This window comes from Grammomys surdaster, unplaced genomic scaffold (genome assembly GCF_004785775.1).
Source record: "Grammomys surdaster isolate TR1022 unplaced genomic scaffold, NIH_TR_1.0 130, whole genome shotgun sequence".
Taxonomy (NCBI): Eukaryota; Metazoa; Chordata; class Mammalia; order Rodentia; family Muridae; genus Grammomys; species Grammomys surdaster.
The window spans coordinates 3668363-3686250 of record NW_021604588.1 but is presented as its reverse complement, the minus strand read 5'-3'; positions in this window follow the sequence as shown (position 1 = coordinate 3686250).

Sequence of the window (17888 nt, the reverse complement as noted above, 5' to 3'; positions counted from 1 at the left end):
TGTGGGTCCAAGGGATGCAACTCAAGCAATCAAGAGTCAAAGGTTGGTGGCACCTTTGCTCACTGAGAAGTGTCCCTGTACTTATATTTCTGGAAATTTCTGGAACAAGAAATTTTCCTGAGGAACAACTTGGACTTACTTGATTGACTGGTGCCTTTGGTGTAAGTCTTAAGGGAATGGATAATAGCATATTTTTGTAATCTTATACAGTATTTTGTATAGTTTGGAATGCCATATCTCCTCCTATGGCCAAAATTACAACTGGCACCCCATTCTTTGGTCCCAAAATCATATAACAAAGCAGATTAAAAGAACTGAAGGGAAAAAATTTAATTTGTAAAACAGCAGTGATTTACCAGGAGGCAACACTTCTCTCTGCAGTATTTAACAAAGCTCTAACTACCTTCACCTTCCTCCACTTTGTGCAGCGTTTGCAATCCTAAAGGGGAAAAATGTAATCCTCCTCCATCCTTTAACATGGTATTTCACTTAAGAAGAGGAAATTGTACTTTCTCCTCTCTCCTTAAAATTAGTGTGTTAGCAAGGAAACAGGAGATGGTGTCCAAAGCTGGTTCTGAGGGAGAAGTCCATCTTCCACAGTCTCCAACCTGCTAATTTCTGTTAGTCTACAATCTACCTAGCTGGATCTTCAAGTTTTAAATAGGGCCCCAAACTATTTGACATCTTAAGAAAATAAATGATCTTCCAAAATAAGAAGTGGTCAGGAGTGGGGGAACACTGTAAAAGCCAAATTATATATGTTTAAAATCTACAGGAGTAGTATTGTATATCAAACATCATTAAAAATCAACTAGGAGTTTGACTTACTGTGAGTAGTGTGTACATTCTATAGACATATAATATAGAAATTTGTTTTATGTTGTTTGAGGCTATGCATCCAACAGTGCACGTACCCAGAAGGCATGAAGAATTCAATTTTCCTGAGAGAAGGCTATCCAAGGAATTTTAAGCCGATGACATCATGTATATAGTTTACAGATCCTCCAGCCAGTTTATCTAATGAAATGAGCCCCAATGAAATTAAGGCAAACTTCAAAGTTCACCTGGTATAAGTGTCTTTCTTAAGATGGATCATCCTTTTAAATTCATCATTCTTTGATTTACACAGTGACTGATGGAGGCAGGTCTACCTTCTTATTCTTGACCTTGGAGAACATGAGATACTCATCTTTTACCTTAGCATTTCTGTGATCTCAGCTCAAACCTCACAGATAAGTATTTGACCTTTATTGAAAATTTAAATATCTATTAATAAACAGATACATAAAAGCAAGATTTCTGCATTTTATTATTAAGAGTAATTATAATGCTTTCAAAAACATGATGAGACTTTCCAGACAACTAAATGCTTTCACATGGCAACTTACAACCTACATCTCATCTACATGCTTAGTTTTGTTGTCTTTAAAATATTCATTAAGTAATGACAGTGATATGTCTCCTGCTAGGAAACAATGCCCAGATGAAGTTCAGGGTCCAAGAGTAAAGCAATCAGATGAAGATAAGCAATGTCTTTTTCTTGAAAAAAAAAGTTTTCAGTGGAATCTTATTATTCATTTCAGATTTTAAAATTATTAAAAATGGAACTACATGCATAACATTCATCTAATTTATGAAAATGACAGTCCAGAATCCTATTTCAGACCCAATTTTCAATACATGGAAGTTGTCTGTGAGCATTTGACTCATATTAGGATATTCTTGTTAAAATTACCACAGTCTGTGGAGAAAATTAACCTTCTGAAATATACCATAGGGACTACCATTATAGGTCTTTTAAGCCTTAGCATCCAATTTTCTACAATATGTAGCCAAGTTTTCCAAATAATATACATTTAAATAAAAAAGCATCATATATGTTAAGCATATATGTATTTATATATATTTATTTATACTACATAAATTTTAATGTATTAGTGGTATGGTCATTTTATATTACCTGTCTGACATTGAATCAGTTTCTTTACATCTGCACATTTCTTGCTGGTTATTTGGGATAAAAAACCTCAGTGGTATTTTATCAACATGTCTCTAAGAGAAGCAGAGGCAACTATCTTCCTTGGCAATCAACCACCTTCATGTTATTTTCAAATTTTATTCATGAAATTGCACTTCTGAAGATGCTATGAGGTGGGTAAGGACTACAAAAAGAAAAAGTGAAAAGGTGAGAGGTACAGTCGGAGACAAACAACCACATCAACCTTCAATGTGTGGGCAAGTGAAATCTTTGAATAATGAAATCTTTTTATTCTAAGTGTCATTCAATCTTATATACTGTTCCAGTGATAAAGGTATATTAGAGTCTGTCCTTTTCCCACTACCACACCAGAGAATCCAGGATACAGTGCAGCCTTCTCCAAACACCTCTGACTTGACAAGAAACAGAAATCAGATTTAATGAAAACAGAGTCAGGATGCAGTCTGTAATTGCCCCATCTACATTCTAATGGTCCTCTCTGCCTACTTCTATTTTTTTTTAAGAACTTCTAGTAACAATCAACAGGCTCTATGTAAAATACTTACTGAGGTTTTTAAACTTTTTAAACTACTTAGAGGAGGAAATTCCATTTGCAGAGACCAGGCTATTATGTTAGTTGGATGAATATTCATTTTAAGAATGAATGTTAATGAGACCAGGTGAAATTTGGCTATTTAAACAACTGACCCACCTTGTGAACCCTGGGACTCTGTGTACAAAAGGAGGTTTCTAACTGGGTCATCGATTTGCATAATTGAAGTAATTCCCATGTTGCTCTGCTTCACTGACTATGAAGCTCTCCAGACCATGGATGAGTGTGTCCATGTCATTCAGCATGATGCACGGGGATCTCCCTCCAGCCTGCTGCACTCTCCTCTAGATTTGCCTATCAACTGCCCTGTGGATAGGTATGCTGGCTCTTCTGGATCACCACCTATTTTACTGTGTTGTTTAGTTTAGGACAAGATAGAGTTAGAAAGACATTACTTTTAAACTCATTCATTGACCTTGGTCATTTATCTCAAAGAAAGAGTAGGGCAGGAATAACAAGAGAGGATAGCAGGAGCCAGTAGGGGAGGTTTCTGCCCTGACACCTTTGGATAACCAGTTATATGTTCAATGATAACTAAGCATTCCATGTCTTCTATCTCTAGAATAGTTAAGGTTAAAAAGTCCAAAGGAACCCAGGTCAGACCCAAGGGAGAAGGTCTTGGTCAATGTATCCAAAACTACTACTTCACTAACACCTCAAAACAATATCATTCTAGCCCAAGGGACACAGATAATTACATTTACATCCACTGTCCTTTGTGCCTTAGACCTTCCCATTCAAGTAGTAAATATTAAAATCAGAAGTGACAGATAAAAATGTTAGGCAACATAACTTTCCCTAACACTGATTCATAGATTCTGGGTTGAGGACCCAAGTTCGAGAGAGACTACTGTACGTTTTACTTGAAGGAACCAGGCATTGTATTAGCGACACTAAATAATGAGAGACCTCAAGGAATTCTAAGAAAGAGGAGAAGGCTCTGCAGAGAAAGATAGATTTGGCCCAGGGATCCCAATTTGCTGCAATTTCAAATATTGTTTTAGCCCTCAGGACAAAGAAAGTGATACATTGCAACTGTCAAAAAAAAAAAAAAAGACTACTCCATTTCTTCTTCTATTTCTTCTTTCCCAGCGAGGTGGGAGACATGCATTATGATTTAGACTGAACTGAACAGGAAAATAATGCAAAGCGGTAAATACATAAGCCCAGTTAATTAGGTGATTACAACAGTGCAGATGTGAGCACAGTTAGGCAGGAGTGGTCACCATGGAGATACTAACACCAAAGTTTCAGCATTTTGTTATAATATCATAAATATATAAAATACGGGAAGAGAAAGAGAAAGCCAGTGCACATAAGAACTAAGTGAACTAATGTGACACAGGAAGCTATGTCCAAGCAACCACTGTCACCTTTATACCTTGACATTGTCACCAAGGGGACCAAGAGCATAAAGGAACCATAGCAGCAAATTCATACCAGGCAGATTTGAGCCAATTACCTTGTTACTTAATGTTGAGGGTTCAATTTATCTCTATAAGATATGAATATAAGGCCTGCCCTATAGGTTCTGAGGACTTTATGAAATAACACCTGGTATGGTGGGTAGTTTTCACTGTCAACTTGACTGGATTAGAATCATCCAGGAAATACACCTCTGGAAAAGAGATCCACCTTGAAAGTGGAGGTGGGGCACCATTCCATTGGCTTGGGTAAAAGACTGAATTAAAAAGCAAAAGTGGACCAATGGGATGGTGAGTCAGGAAAAGTGCCTGCTGTGCAAGCATGAAGACCTGAGTTCAAATGCCTGGGATCCATTTTAAAAGCAGAGCATGAGAGCATATACCTTTAATCTCAGTACTGAATAGTTAGGGACAGTGGGATGTTAAGGCTTGGTGACCAGCTAGTCTTGATAAATTGGCGAGCTCCAGATTCAGTGAGAGATCCGGTCTCAACAAATAAGACAGAGAATAAAGACTCCCAGTGTCTGCCTCTGGCCTCCACATGTACATGTACTCGTATGTGTGCATTCCTTCACATGTACTCATACGTTACCAGTTAAAAATGAGGAGAAAACAATCTAAAACATAAACATTTCTTTTCTCTTCTTCCTGACTTTAGACATCATGTGAGCATCTGCTTTATGCTCTTGCTGCCATGGCTTCCCTTCCGTGATAGATTGTATCCCTTCAAACCGTAAGCCAAAATAAACTCTGCCCCCTTAAGCTGCTCTTATCTGGCATTTGGTCATAACAATAAAAGGAAATAATACACATGGGAAAATTTAGCTTTGGTAGGAGCTCAATTCATGGTTTGAAGTACTCATGTTTAAGACCATGGTCAAACAATACGCTTTCAATTTAGAATAGTTATAACCAACATGATAAAAATCTCTCATCATCCCACTTTACCTGTCTAGGACACAATTCATCCTTTTGTCCACCACATCCAGACTGTATAGATTCTGCATTCTTCAGTCACTTACACTCAATTATAGTAATAAAATCTATTACTATGGTTATTGGAATGCTTGTGCTCAACTAACTCTTAGTTTACTTAATAATGATCAAAGAGTAGAGATGCGAAGGCTGTATTAGGGCATACACCATGGATGGACAGAGGGACACTGTCTATACAATGTGGCTATGTTGCAAGATGAATAAGAAAAGCACAGCACTGTAGTGAATTTAAAATACAGTTTTAAGCATCCACCTAGGGGCTGAGAAGGAAGGCATCCTCCATGGATTAGTTAGTTTTAATTGGCTCATCATCAAGTCAAACTATAAGAAGCATGGTTGGTTTAGGCAAATACATCTGAACACATAAGTAGATTACAAATGTCACTAATGTTGCTTTGCAGTAACTAATAGTCCTAGCAGATGCATTTCAAACTGCTGTGAGTTTATACCCAATAATTTAATATTTTATTACTAACAGAAGTAGTACTTTATTTAGTTTTGTGAAACAGGCTCTCTGTAGCTCAGACTAGCCTCAAATTCCAGATCCTCATGCCTCAACCTCCCTAGTGTTGTGATTACAGGTGTGTGCTACCCACCCAGGTGTAGTTTCATGTGTCAGCACATCCCATAACATATTTTGACAACTGATAATTTATTTTGGCCTTTAGAAAAAGAGTTATTTTCAGCCAGGTGTGGTGGTACTTGCCTTTAATCCTAGCACTTGGGAGGCAGAGGCAGGTGGATCTCCTGAGTTCAGAGAGTACCTGGTCTACAAAACAAGTTCCAGGACAGCCACAGATGTTACACAGTGAAGCTCTGTCTCAAAAACAGAAGAGTTGAACTGGAATGTGGGAAGCTATCCTTATCATATCATTGCCATTAACAAGTCTGTGCGCATGCGCTGGAAGGTTTTCCCGCCTTGATTAATCTGACAGTTGGAACACGTCATGTGGCCTGAGGCAACAGGAGCCCATCAGAGACTGCCACGTCCCAGGCGAGCTTAGCTCTCTATATAAGGGAAGGGTTTTAGGCCCTTGGGGTCCCTCCTCGTTTGTGAAGCTTATGCTCTCCCTCTCAAGATGCATTAAAGCTTATACTGCAGAAGGATCCTGAGTGTGCCGCGTCTTTCCTGCTGGCGGGAGGTTGCGCGGGACACTGGAAACTTTTGGTTTCTTTGGAAACTCAGTTTTGTCAGATGGTATTTTGCTGGGGCAAACACATGGAGGAGTGTTTTCCTGAAGCAGATACAGGTGAAAGGATGCTTGCTAAAGCAAGCATGTGGAAGGATGCTTGATGAAGCATTCTTCACTAACACTGCATAACTGAGCTCTGTTTGTCATGACTCCACAGAGAGAAATGTAGCAAAAAGCTTCTGATGGTGTTCTGGTGGCTTCTTGACACTCCCTCAGACTCAGGTCAATTAGCAGAGTGATGTCAGCTGATACAGACTCATGTGGAGTTTTGCTAAAACAGACTCACATGTTAAGGCAAGACTTGTGGTGAGGCAAGACCTATGGAGGGCACATGATATGCAGAGGAAGTATTAATAGGACTTAACGGACACTGACAGGGGGCTTGCATAGCTAGCTTTGCAACACATCGTTGGTCTGGCATCTTTGCTGACCTTCACTTTGTAGAGAGAGGCCTGACAGAGAACTTCTCATGGTGTCCCTTTTGGTTCTGGTCATTCCATGTGACTCAAGCTTATTTGGCTGAGGCCTGGGTGTTTCTGCTAGGTTGTGCCACTGCTGCTGATTCGTGTTTGCTAACCCAACACTACTGAACTGGACTGTTGGATAATTTGTGAACTGTTTACAAGTGGATCGAGCTGCTGCCGTTGATTTCTGTGAACTGAACTGCTGATTTCCTGACAACACAAATTGGATTTGCTCCAAAGAACAATTTCTAAACAGCTCCACTTCCTCTGTATCCTAATAACCTTTCTTTTCTACTATCTCTGGTGGGTGGTGGGCTAGAAAGGAGGTTAAAACATTTAAGAACCCGTATTAAAAATACGCTTTCAAAAATCTAAGCAACAATGAGTTATCTTCATTTTATGTATACAAGTGCTTTTCTTGCATGTATATATGTGCATCTTAGATTGTCTATACTGAGAGACGTCAGAAGAGACATCAGACCTTCATGGAGCTAGAGTTACAAACAGTTGTAAGCCACATCATTGGTGCTGGGAACTGAACCTGGGTCCTTGTCAAGAACAGCAAGTGCTTTTAAATGCTGAGCCATCTCTCCATCTCTTAATTTGGATTTTTACATTACCAAGCTATGCTAATGGAAGCATGAAACTTCTCTGTGGTAAGACTTGAGAGAGTGTTGAGAGATGGCTTAGTGCCTACACAGAATCATCTCTGCCAGCGTCTTTCTACGAGCTCTAAGGGTCCCTATGAAGAGCAGATGAAGAAAATCTTGGTGCAGCCTACTTAACTTCTAGCCTTGCATCTCAAAGATCACCCGCAAAATTTACACCAAATCCAGAGGAGAGAAAGAATGGTTTCTTTTATAAACAGGGGTTCGGTCCAGGGACAGAGTGAAGACATCAGCACGTTGATCAAAAAAAGCCAGGAGGCACTGAGAACACAGATGTGGAAACAGAGACCACAAAACTTAATTATTTCCCTAGGAGAAGGCTGGTGAGGGGTTAAGGAGCATTTTGCAAATTATAACTACATTTAGATTACTATTACTTATGTCAAAGGTCAGAATTCCTTCAAGTCAAATGAGCAGCTAATGGGCTACTTTGAGATGTAGCCTTATATCATCATTAAGTTTGAGAGTGGGTACAGGCATTTCCCTCAAGTGTGCTGGGAAGCAAGACAATTTTGGTTGGTTTTGTATTTATTAATGTTGTTTCATTTGCAACTGATGAATTATTCCTAACAAATTACTGAAGACACTAATGATTGCTGGGATTTTCCTTCCCATCAAGTAGATCAAATGTAGAAAAGTACATATTTAGGAAAGTTTTCTTCTTCTTTTTTTTTTCTAATAATTTCCTTTGCCCTAACTTGACCTTCTCACCCTCTACTGAAGTTGAGAGAGACAAGGCTCACAAATGAGCTGAGAAGGTTGGAAGAGAACAGTAGTGGGAACAGCCCTTCCCTATTCGTTTGCAGGCCTCAGAGAGGAGTTTTAGGAAATAAATCAGCACCACACCTTCTGTTCCTTTGTCTCTTTATATGTAGCTGCTCAAATTAGCTTTAAGTTCCCTGAGGGTAGGGATAAGGTCTATTTTCAAACTATGTTGAGAATCTAGCACCTTGCTTAATCAATGTTAAATAGTAACAGTGCATTTTAATTGGCCTACTTTCAGAGTATCAGATTAAATTATTCTGCTAATTAATTGGTTGATCTCATATTTCACTTATATTGTCAGGTTATTATTTTTCCCTTTAGGGCTCAAGACACGACTGACAGTTCAAATACTTCTTCATTAATTACCTGATCTTAGATTTTGCATAATTTTATGATAATTATTTTGATACCGTATTTATCAAGACTCCAGCACATATGAGGAACAGTTAGGAACACAGAAGCCCTTAGCAATATCTTCTCAGTAATATGTACATGGGTTCATCGCACATAATCCAGTGGGATGTGTTCTTGGCTTGACTGAGAAGAGCCTTTAATTAGGTTTAATTGGTCAGACATCAAACTAGTTTCATGTAAGTGGTCAATGAACATTTTATAACATTGGAATCAAGTTTCCTTTTCAACAGCCAAACGTTTTCTGTTAATTGACTCACCCTGTCCTCCCTAGCTGGTTAGAATGTATAACTAAATCAATCACTATGTTTTAAAAAGAAAATAAAGTAATCAGGTAATTTTTTTAAGAGGAAAGAAAGCAAAGGAGAAAAGTGTTTGAAAGCCAGCACAGGTCAAATGAATGGTGTATGGTTTTGCCTGGAAACAGAAGAGTTGATATTTAAGAGCTTTAAGTAACAACGAAGACCTTACACAAGTAGAAGGGTCAATGCCATGAAACAAATCCAAATCCAAGGAGTGGGTTTGAAGGGAAAGAAAAATGTGCACACTATCAAAAGACTCTAAACAAACTCTTCAGATACTATGAACAGTGGGGATCTCTAGGGTACAGATAACTTGTCCATCGAGGAGGTTTAGGACGGTAATTGCTTTTTGTCTGCTCTACGAATTGAATTCAAGACATTGCACAACCTGCTATGTAAGTATTCTCCTACTATATCCCCAAACCCTGTTACTTAAAAAAAATTCAACTGGTGGTTACAAATGCTTATGCTACACAACATTATTATAAGGAGTGAACAAATTGAGACAGGAGATGATGGCCAAGAAGCTTAGTTCTTAGTGTACTTGTGGTAGTTGGATCAGTAACAAGAATAAGGAAATGTGTCCCTGTGGTGTCAAGGAAGTGAGGTCAGGGAGGTAGGAGGTGGCTACAGCCTGCCAAAGATTTATGGAGGAGGGTGGAGAGCTATGATTTCAATCCAACTCCATAGTAGCCTTTGGAGGGTGGTAAGTGGGAAGGTGTCATCCAATTTGCATTTTTAAAAGATCACTCTGTCAGCTATGTGGAGAATGGATTAGAGGGGGGAAAAGAATGGACTCTGGAATAACAGCTAAGAGACCATTATGGAGTATTACTGGTGAGAAATGTGGGTGGGTAGATTTGAAGAATGTTCTGGAAGTAAAGCTGCTGCTAAGCCACAAGGAAAGGCTGCAGGATCAATGGCAGGTGGTGATTAGCTCAAGGAATACTTAAAAGAGAAACTGGCACTTTACATGAATGGTTGAATATAATGGTTTCTAAAGGCCCTCTCTGACCATAGTATAATTTATAGAAAGTATATTTATAGTAAATATTGGTGGTGACAACTCTGGAGCCTCTATCTACTTTCTGCTAGTAGAAGAACCACTCTTTATTTTGACCATGGGACTAAGGTAAGACAGCATCTATGAAGACTTTCTTCACCAGTGAACCCTAGTACCTATCACAATACTCAGAACATAAGCCAAATACAATAAAGACTTGATCAGTGGAATGGCAAAAACAAACAAACAAACAACAAAACCCCAACCCACCAACAAACAAGAAAGTATGACATAGGATAGAAAAAAAATAATTTTAATCCAACTGCAGGGTAGCCTTTGGAGGGTGGTAAGTGAGGTGTCATCCAATTTGCATTTTTTAAAGATCACTCTGTCAGATGTGTGGAGAATGGATTAGAGAGGGGGAAAAGAAGAAATGTGCAATACCTAATCTAGGTATACAAACAAAGCTAGGTGATATGCAAACAAAACTACCCTCAATGTAGCTTTCTTCCTGTGATAGAAAGATGGAACACGAGAAACAGTCATATGTGTAGGAGTTATGGCCTAAGAGTTGAAACAGGTCAGAACACTCCATCTTTCAAACTCCAAGGGAAAAAAATCAGGACTAAAAACATTCTATGATTATACAAAGCCATTTGAAACACTGTTTTCACATTAAGGATATATGTAGTACATACAACACCTGGGATAATTTGTTCCAGAATGTTCTGTGAATCCTCAGAAAATAACAGTGAATACATAACACCTATGCTCACAGAGGACAAGGGAAATAGACTGGGAGGAGCAATCTGGCCTAGTTTAAGGAGATGGCCACAGCCTGTGACACCCTTGGGTCCTGTGTTACTTATGGAGAGTGGTCTGTCTGGCCAACATCTCTACTTATTTGCCTGTAAATGAACAAAAAATGTTTAGCTTTTAAGAGCTTTCTTCATGTATATAGTGTATATAACTGTATATAATGGCTTTGTAGGCTCCGCAGATCCAGCAGAGGTTTCCTACACTGGCTTTCCCTTCTCCTCCCGCCACTCTGGATCACTGCCTTTGTTTTGCCTCATCCTCAGAGTTTATTTTCCACTCTTATACTATGAGACAGAGGGGAAAACAATGACAACCAAACAGTAAACTTCACTCCCAGCAAACAGAAACTGTTGCCAAGGCAACTGAGCAAGAGAGTCCCCACATCCAGCTATCACAGTGTGAAGTGAGTTTCAGATGAGGAGATGGCTTAAGGGACAAGGAGCCCCTTCAGGAAAAAGCTGACCTAATAAAAGAACCTACGAATTGCCATTCCGAGTGATGTCTTTTTTTTTTTTCTCAATAAAGAGAGGAGCTTGCAAAAGCCATGAAAGACAGGCAGGCTGGCAAAATAAGATGAGATTTCACAAGGGTCTGGGCAATTAATCCAACTAAAGGTAGATCTGAACCATTGTGCTTCTGGGTACAAATAGAGGGGAGACTTGGGGTTAGGAGCGACAAGAGAGGGGACAGGGTATTAAACGCGCTTCTGATATTGTGTACACTATAAATAGGAGGGACTGCCTTTATTTGTGCAATGCTTTTTGTCCAGCCCAGCACTCACAGCACAGACATTATCAACCGAGGCTTCCAAATATCCCAGTGAGTGGAGGATCAAGGAGGGGATTATTTTACAGATGGGAAAGCTGGCACTCACAAGCAACATATGTGCCAAGGCCCCTTTAGAAGGAGGCAGTACAGACAGAAACAGGATACAGGTAAAAATAACAACAATGAATGTTACCTTTTTTTAACATTGCTTTTTAACATCTCCACTGGATTTAGATTTGGATTGCAGGCGTACAAACACACACACACACACACACACACACACACACACACACACTTTAAAGAGTCAAATTATTCTATTTGTCCAAGAACAGTGAACAGGCATACTAGGCACACAGTTGCTAAAGCCCTAAGACCCTGTGACTGAGGGGTTAAAGGATGAGCCTGAAGACTGACTATGTTTATTAAATGGAAACACACAAAGAAAGTACAAAGAATGCTCTTGAATTTGAGTTCCTTTTTTAATGGAAGAACTTGTAGGAGATTCATTTTTGCACCTTCCAACCATGTGGATTCTCCATCTGGGAGTCTTAATCAATCAAACAAATGTTTATTGACTGCCTACCATGTTCAGATCTAGTGCTGCAAATGGATAACAAATGTTGCCCATGGTATTCGCTTGATAAGACTATGTATCCATCAGAGTGTTTCTGCAAGATGTGAAGAATACATGCAGCACAAGATAAGTGAGTGAGCAGAAAATGAAAGCTAAGTCACCATAAATGCTTGTGGGGGACAGTGTGTTCTGATTCTGCGGGTACGGTGACATGAAGTTGGAGCCTTGGCCCAGGTTAGTCTTTAGGCTGTTTGACAGAGATTAGGTTTGTGAAAAGAGTGAGATGATACTAGCCCCAGACAAACCAGCCACAGACACTTAGCATTTTACAATATTCCAGCATTTGTGCTTCAGACATAGGACTTGGCATATGATTGTTTCTTTTCCTGGTGCTATGATAAGAAACCCTGATAAAGGGAATGAATTTACTTTGGCTCATAGATCACACTTATAGCCCATGGTGGTGGAGAAGGCAAGGCAATGGTGTCTTTAAGCAGCTGGACGCATGACATCTACTCTCAAGAGTCAGGAAGTGATGATGTTTGTTTTCAGTTCACTTTCTCCTTTTTATCCTACCTGGGACCCCATAGCTCGGAGGATGGTGCAACATGATTCTAGATCTCATCAAGTTGACAATGGAGAAGAACCACCACAGAACATTCTGTTGTATACAGTTCTTGCTTCTTTACACTGTATTTTTCATAAAGATCTATGGTATTTATCACTATGCCTGTCCCTATGCTTTTATACGGTGCTTGGGGGATCATATAAGATGAAGGAATAGACCACTATCTTAGTTAGGTTTCCATTCCTGAGAAGAGACACCATGATCAAGGCAACTCTTATAAAGGAAACATTTAACTGGGACTGGCTTACAGTTTCAGAGGTTTAGTTCATTATTGCCATGGTAAGAAGCATGGGAGCATCTAGGCAGATGCAACGCTGGAGGAGCCAAGAATTCTGCATCTTGATCTGAAGTCAGCTAGGAGGAGGCTTCCTTCTACACTGGATGATGCTTGAGTACTAGGACACCTCAAAGCCTACCTACACAGTGAAACACTTCCTCCAACAAGGCCATACTTCCTAATAGTGACACTTCCCAAGGAGTAACCATATTCAAATTACTACAACCACATACTAAAGAATGTCTTGAACAATAATAACTATATAATAGAAACTCTCATCTTGTCTCAAATACAGCAAGTATGCATATCTGATAATAAATAAACCAGCTCACTAAGTCCTCACAGTAAGTATAGGAGGTCTGAGTCTTTGCTGTACCACATACTCATTCCCCTGGTGGCCTCAGGACAAGGCCATAACTCTCTGTTTCCTAGCTCATAAAATATGAATAAATTAATTATATTTATCTCAGAAGCTTTGATAAAGATCAAATTAAATAATACATGCTAAAACAGTTTGCCAAGTATAAAGCAATGTACAAATCTTAGCTATTATTGCCATCAATACTGGAATTTAGCATATCATTAATTTATGTTATCCATTACACATTTTCTTATCAAAGTACTATTGAAAATCATAGACCAATTAGGGCTGAAATAGCCTCTTAAGATGAATAAGCTAAGGTAGGAGGAAAATAATTTCTCCTAAGGTCCAGCCACCAGGAGTGGAGCCACATGTCCTGTTTTCAGCCTGAGCTCCTTCTACAGAATAGTTCCTACATGGTCCCTAGGAGATATGTCTATGATGGAAACCATATGGTTCCCTTTCCTCTGTGCTTTTGTCCTTACTTCCACAGAACCACAATATCTACCCTTTTTCAAAACTCAGATCTTGGCCTGAGGGACAGCTTAGTATCAGAGCACCTGCCTGACGTGGAAGAGGTCTTGGTTCAATCTTTTTTCACCATACATAAAATAAAGCTTCCTTCTACTGAGGACTATGCCTGGGGTCTTCTTCAGCATGAGGCCTACCAGATGCTTGTATTGTGGCTTTTCCACATGGAATATTCACAAACGGATTCTTTTCAGAGGTAAGCATATTGTGTGCCTGTGCTAGACAGATTTCTGTCATTATCATGAAATGCTTGAGGGAATTGATTTATCAAGAGAGAAGTTTTGCTGGCCCTTCAGTTTTAGTTTCCTGTTCATGACTGGCCAATGATAAGGGTGATGGTGGTTAGCAATGACAGAGAGCATATATAGCAAAGCAAATTCTAACCTCATTGCTCAAAAATAAGAGAGAAAGAGAATAGTCCTGAGTTGAAAATTGTCCTTCAAGGCCATATCCTCAATGGTAAAAGGACTAATCTCCTTGAAAATTCAACCAACTCCCATTAGAATCACGCTGGGATGAAGCTGTCTCCACTAGCTTCTAGGGACATTCAACACCCAAACTATAGAAGTCCCTGTTTATATTTGATTCCAAGAGAACCATGTGGTATGTGGTTCAAGTCCTGCCTTTGGGGACATTACAATATAGTTGATGATTAAAAAAAAGGAATCTGCATAAAATAGTATTGTAGATTACTGACTCCTGTTATCTCCAAAAAGTTGTCTCACCCCAGTCTGGTCTGTTTATTCAGTCTGAACTAGCTTTCCACTAGCTAATTTTATTGTTTCTCTTTTATACTATGCTTGTTCATAAAGGTTTCTTTATCTCACTTACACTCAATATATCCACACATATATCTGTATGAATGTCAGGGTTCCCTCACCAAAACATAAGCTGGGGAATTTTGATAATTAGCTCCTGTCTATTGCTCATAGGCATCTGGCTGCAGTTGCTTTAGGGAAATGGCAGCAGAGATTGGCTGAAAGAAGTAACTAGTCCTACTATTACTGTCACACTGACACACAGAGATGCAGAGAATGGGGTAAGACAGAGAGAAACAGGGAGAGACAGACAAACAGACAGACAGAGAAATACAGAGACAGAGAGAGAGAGAGAGACAAAGAGAGACAGAGAACCACAGCACTGCCTCTTTCAGAACAACACTAGTGAGGCTACATCGACTTCCTATGATCAAGGCACACCATACCTTCCATGACAACATGACACCGAAAGAAACATGGAAGTGCATAAAGCAGGTCCCAAGGGTTGATAGATCACTCCTATGTCACCAGCTTCACAGTTCTGCTGCATGGCCATGAAGCATTCTCCTCATTTTCTCCTAAATCCCTCCAGAGTCGACTTTTATGATTTTAGCATGCAGCGTATACTCTTTCTATTGTGCACTGAGTCATTAATTGTAAATTGGTAAAGCAGCTACACATCCTCTCTGGCAACATAGCCAGAAATTCATCACCACCTCTCTTCCTCAATAGCTTGCTGTTTAATGAAGGAAATAGAATAAGAAGAAACTGGGAAAGACAAAAGTGATGATCAAGAAAGACTAGAAATCCAGTAAGGGGGGGCAGATAATCCAGGAAGGGCAGGTTACCTTGAGATAAAGTCACCAGGAGCATGACCTGAAGTGAGTGGTTCTTTGGAGAAATAAAGGAGAACCTGGAGGTGACTTGAGAGGCACGATCTTGTGAATTATCTTACTATCTTATTCACAGTTCTTATACTACTAGGTATATTATAGGGTTCCCAAAATATAGACATTAAACCTTATACACTGTGTGGCCTTCTTGTACCTTCAAAGAGCCAAAATCTGTGTATAATGAACACTCAAATCATACTAGCTGCTGCTAGAGAGAATTCCATCTTGATGTGTTGTAGTTGTCAAACTAAAAGAAAAATAGTATTCCTCAAGCTGGATATGTCACTGGCCCACTGACTTAGGTGACAAGAAGGTGGTGCTAGTATGCACTTCAGGAATTCAATCATCCTGTTTGTCCTTGTATACTCTAGTAGAGAATTAAACCTCTCTACCCCCAATCATACAATTATTACACACTGTAGATTTCAGGAGATTGGGAGGTAGTGAAAGTTGGGAGATCTGTCAACTCACGAAGTGAAGGTACCCACAGACAACAGCCTATGGCAGGCTCTGGGGAGAGTGGAGAGCTAGTGGCTTGAAAAAAAATAACCCAGATGTTTCCACTCTAAGATGCTCATTAGCTCTAGATGGGATCTCTATCCCTGTCTCTATCTCTCTATCTCTATCTCTCTACCCCTACCCCTACCCCTACCCCTACCTCTATCTCTCTGTATGTGTTTCTATCTCTCTAGCTTTCTCTATATCTCTCTATATCATCTCTATCATTTCTATTTCTATCTAATCTCTATCTAATATATATTATCTATGTCTTGTCCCATTTAGAAACTATATCTATAATCACCTCTGCTATAGATAGCATCACCTGATACTCATGACAGGGAAAGACAGGCCCAAGAATTTCTTGGGACATATCTCTCTGTTCCCTATTTGACTTCTCCAGGGAAGAACAAACACTGGGTGAATGGTTTGGTCACAGACCAATGATATAAACCATGAGGAGTGTGTATTTCAAGACATACAACTTTTCCAAATATGCATATGTAGTCTGAGCTGTAAGTAACGATCAGTGAAACAAAACAGGCTGTCTGAACAGCAGGACTTGGGTTCTTAGGAGAGTCTGCCCGTAAGTCATTTCGCAAGTCTTCTGGAGCAAGATTCTTTGCAAACTCATCTTCAACACAGCTAATAAATTCACTGAGAGAAATAGGAAACATATACAGGAGCCATTGTGTAAGAAACCTCTATTTCCCTTTTGTAAACAGGGTCTCCCTATACCATGTCTCCCTTAAGGGAGGCATTCTAGTCAGTCCTCACAGAGTATTAAAAAGATCATGATACCAACTAAAACACAAGAGGTCAAAGGGAGCTTTTAAAAATGGTAATACAGAGTGGAGAATAAACACAAAGCCAGAAGGCTTTAAATTTACTCACAGATAACTAAGAAAAATGGACAAAGAAAGGGTTAAAACTGGGGGTCAACACTTAAAGTACCATTTTATAAAAAATAGGACTTTCTCAAAAGGAGGCAGAGGAATACAATCTACTAGAAAACAAAACAATCAGAGCTATCAAGGTAAGAGATCAAAACATGAGTGATGAAATATGTAAGATGGTGATAAAGCTCAAACTGATAGAAACATGGAGTTTTGGGGAAATGGGGTGAAGAATCAACAGGAAGAGCAGGCTGTGCAAAAGGGAGATAATAGGAGAAGGTCTGATACAGGGTCTGAACCCTCCAGGTTCTGAACACTGGATTGTGAGCGCTACAGCCTTTTCCTCTGTACAGTGCAGACCAAAGCACCTAATGTTCCTGAGGTGTCTATCTTGGTCCTGTAGAATATACATGGATTATTTTGTTACAATACTAGGCTTAATTTTCACTCTGCCTAAGGTAGAAGAAGAAGCAAAAATCCTCTAGAGAAGGGCAAGTCATAACTAACTTCTTCACTTCCTGCAGATACCAAGAACTTTGATAATGCCCCCCTTTCTTAGTTTCTGCTCCAGGATGCTCATTAGCTCTGAAAATGGACACTAAGGTCTGTGGCACCCATGATGAATCACTGCCAACAGAGACTGACTTCTATGATCCCTTATTCTGACTTTCACTGCTCACATTTTATTAGTTACTTACACCCATGATAGCAACAAAATGACCAACAAAATCAAGTAAAAGTAAGAAGGGTTTATGCTGGCTTACAGTTCTAGAGGACCATTCTATCATTGTGGCGAAAGTGTAGCAGCAAGAAGAAGAGTCAGTTAGTCACATGTATCCAGACATAAGAAGAACAAACTGGACCTGGATCAGGCTATATGAAACGTCAAGGCCCACCCCAGGTGACTCACTTCTTCCAGCAAGGCACTACCTCTTATGGGTTCCAGAACCTTCCCAAACAGCTCACGGGATCAATGCTAGCCACAGCACCTCTGATTAAAAATAGGTAGTGATAGATAGATGAGAGAGAGAGAGAGAGAGAGAGAGAGAGAGAGAGAGAGAGAGAGAG